This window comes from Triticum aestivum, chromosome 7D, assembly GCF_018294505.1.
Source record: "Triticum aestivum cultivar Chinese Spring chromosome 7D, IWGSC CS RefSeq v2.1, whole genome shotgun sequence".
NCBI lineage: Eukaryota > Viridiplantae > Streptophyta > Magnoliopsida > Poales > Poaceae > Triticum > Triticum aestivum.
In genome coordinates this window covers 555,936,829-555,940,943 of record NC_057814.1, presented here as the reverse complement: position 1 = coordinate 555,940,943, position 4,115 = coordinate 555,936,829, and positions in this window count along the sequence as shown.

Sequence of the window (4,115 nt, the reverse complement as noted above, 5' to 3'; positions counted from 1 at the left end):
AACCATCGCGCCGCCCAGGAGAACCCCTAAGCCGCTCGCCTGGATCCGTATGCCACCGTCGTTCTGCGCGTCGAGCCCGTGCGCCGCCGCCGCCGCCGCCCTTTGCGGATGTCACTCGATCGGATCGAGCGAGAGCCGCCTGACGCCCCCCTGCTCGTTGACCCGCATCGATCTAGATCGTTTTGGAGGATCACGGGGTGAATATACCAAACGACGACAGTTTTTATTTTTTTTATTTTTTCTTGAGCTTGACAGTTTTTATTTTGCTTAGGGGTGGCAGCGGGTAAATATAAATCTTAGGGGTGAGATCAATTTTTGTTTCGCTGATCAATTCTTCCAACGAACAAGGGAAAAGAAAGGCTGGCCCAGCTCGACCCATCTGGCCCATGAACGTGCCGGAAAGAAAAATCGGACATGTATGTTATTTTAGTACCACCTCGTTAGCGGTTTGTGCAGACTGAAAGCGTAAAATCACGGAAAGAAGGGTATTGTGATGGTGAACCCACGGAATCAATCCGTGCTTTATTATTACTAGCAAAAATGTCCGTGCGTTGCAACGGAAGAAAAAAATATGCCTCAATCTTAAAAGATGGTTCAAGTCCCCACACAGATACACGCCCACCATTTGAACACAGCGGAGAGGCACTAATAGCATAGACTGTGAATATGAAATATTAATAAAGCTTAATTTCCCTGTTCAAGTTTAATAGTGCCAAAAAAGTTACAAAGGCATGCATTGTTTTGTACATGGATTGATAGCTACAGAGTATCTACTGCTAGTGTAGATTTTCTAGCTTGAATTGTACCCTTCCTGCATAGAATAAGAGATTTTTAATATGCCAAATCTCATTTCATGACATTAATTTTAAAACATTATCCTACTGTAACAATTTTAAATTAAATTGATGAAATCTAATAGGCTAATATTTCTTTTAGGTGAGATCATATATTCATTTTTTTCTTAGGAATATTCAAAATCTCATTGTTAGTTTATTTAATTTTCGAAAATGAAGTTTTATTTTTTATATGATCTTCCTTGGTCATTGTACCTGAAATATGACTATGTTTGTAGGAAAAATAAAACAAAAACTTAAATGTGTAGTTAATTTTATTTTATTTAGAAATATGAGCATACATGTTTTGATTGTTTGCACCTGGTTATATTTTTTGGAAAGATGTTTTGATTGTTTGCACATAATATTATTATTTGGTAACAAAAAAAGCCTCAAATGTGTAGTTAATTTTGTCATCCGCATGAGGCATTTTTTTGAGCGTTTGTGAGTTTTATACAGTTTTTTTGTGTGTGTTTGCCTCGGCTTCCATCGCCATCAGCATATGTCCATGTCCCTACGCACACTCGTAGTAGTTGGCAATTGCTGACGCAAATGATGGTATGTGTGCATGGCGTGGTAGTCATTTTTTGATTGATCATGGGGTATTCTTATTCCTATCCTCTTGAAGCCAATGTTCATTTTTTGATAGATGTAAATCCAACTCCTATTTCTAACCCATTTGAGTTAAATTCTAATGAGTTTGAATTTAAATTCTTCCATCAGGAACAAACCTTATGTACCTGGATTAAGCACATTTAAATTAATCCAAGGGAATTTTCGTCGCTTCAAAACTGTTTTCAAACTCCGTGTTTGTATTTCCAAATGGAAAAGATAAGTAAAAGTTAGCACAGAGAACACCCAACTGAGGCCCACTTGCCTAGCCGGCCTAGTAAAAAAAGCCCATCTTCTTTTTCCCCTTAACCCTAGCGATCTCATCATATGCCCGATCCCAAATCCCTTCTGCGCCGCCACCCACATGCCCGATCCCAAATCCCTCTCTCTCTCTCTCCTCGAGATATCCTCGCCCCCTGCTCCCCGCGCCTCCCAGCAAGGCAAGGTTTAGCTAGCCGGCGAGATCCTCCTCCTCCAGGCCTCCCCTTCCTTTTCTTCTCTCCCCTGAGTGAGCCCCGCCATGGCAAGGAGCTCGGCACGCCCCGTGTGTCTGCCTGGGCGCGAGCAGCAGCAGCTCATCGGCCCCGAGCAGCAGCAGCACGTCCAGCTTCGTTACCGGCCCATGCAACCATGGCCACCTGATGATCTACGCCACGCCCTTCCGTCTCCGGGCGGGCGTCGTGGCGCGCCGCCGCGGCCATGTCCAGCCTCGGACTCCACTTGATCTCTCAAATCTGTCCTCTCAGACGCGTTTCAGTGGACGTGATGTGCCTCCGCGACGGCGGCGACCGCCTCTCGTCGTCTCCCTTTCTTCGATCTTGGGTTTCTGTCTAAAGAATTCTTTCTTTGACCCCCTCGGCCGCTTGTTGTCTTTGACCCGCAAAGATATTTGAACTGGTTAGATTGTATCGAAGAAAACGATGTGGGATTATCTATTCAATTGTTTTTACCAGATGTTTGGGATGGATGAGGCCCACGCTGGCTGACGATTGACGTACGAAAAAGTAGGACGAAATTACGGACAAATCACATGAATAATAGTACCACCTCAGATAGAAAATAATATAGGTGGAAACAAACAGAAAGCGTATTATAACATGAGAAGAAAGCGTATTGTGACGATGAACACGACAAAGCCAATAGCTCAAGACTCCCTCTCCTCCTCCTCCTCCCATGACCGACTGCCAGACATGTCCTCCTCCCACGACCGACTGCCAGGCATGGTGACATTAGTAAACTCTTTGAAATCTTCCACACTACCACATGAAAAACAACATGAAAAGATGTGTTGTGCAAAAACATAACCGTGAAAGGAATTCATAAGTGTACTGTAGGTGTGTGCAATTTAAATCACAGAAATATCTACCTGGTCGCGAGTATCTCTTCATGTATTCGTTGGCGTTGCTTAGTGATGCGGCGATGCCCCAAAAATATCGCACTCTAATAAAAATAGTAAAGTCTTGGTACAACATTCTTGCTTCACTACGGAGGCAACAAAGATTTCCATGAACCAGTGTGGGCAAGGTTTAGGGACTGGTAGCATAGCACTATTTGTGTTCAATGATATTAGAAGCATTTTTTTGCGGAGTAATGATATTAGAAGCATTTTTTGCGAGGCAGTGATATTAGGAGCATTGTACAAAGATCCTCTATCAGTGGCTAATAGAACAAAGTAAAGTGTGGAGTTTGTGTCGCACACACCATGGAGTCCGACTGCTTGTGCTTTGGTGATCAACATTATTTTTATTAGGAGGATTGTAAGAGTTTGTGACGGGCGCTAGCTGGTCGAGCAGAAAAAATAAGAGCAAATATTTGTTTTGTTCTCAGAAAAATATTGTACATGACCAACATAGAATGAATCCTGTTTATTGTGATTTAGACATAGTATTTTTTTTGCGCATGTTAAACAATTCCAGCAAATTTGCTTTTGAGTTTTGACGTCAACAATTCAGATATAAAAAGTAGTTCAACTTAATTTGGCGTTGCTACTATATCCATGGACGGAGACGTTTAGTGCCATTTGGAGACCCTCCCTCTCTTTCCTTTTTTAGTTTTCTGTATTTTTCTTCCTTACCTTAAATTATGGGACAGCTTCCACTTTCCATTTTTCCAAATCCCCCGCCCTCTTTCCTTCCTTATCCTGCCATACAACATATGAAATCCCTCCTCTTTATTTTCTCTCTTTTCTTCCTTATTCTGTCAAGAGACATGAACTCCCTCCCTCTTTCCTTCTTTATTTTTCTGTCTTTCCTTCCTTATCCTTATTATGGAAGGACTTATTTCCTTCTATATTATTTCCCGAGATGGCTCCTTGATACCGAGAAAATTCGAAGATGTATATAAATTACAAAGATTGGGTTTAAGACAGCGGTATGGGACTATTTAAAAGGTGAATCAACTGTCTAAATATAATGCACCGTGATGTTTTTTTTAAGAAAATACACAGGCGGTCGAAAATCCTCCTGATGTGATAGACTAAGAGGGTAATCCTTGTTACTCGGAACATATGATGGGCCAGCTGACTTGGACGCTCGATCTGTGCACTTTTCTGGCAACCCGTGTTCGAGTCCTCAAAATATCATATTTTTTGTGTGTGGTCGTTTTTGAAAGAAGCGACTTAAAGAAAAGGATAACGGTGAACACATGCACGACTTTAGCCCAGTGCGCGTT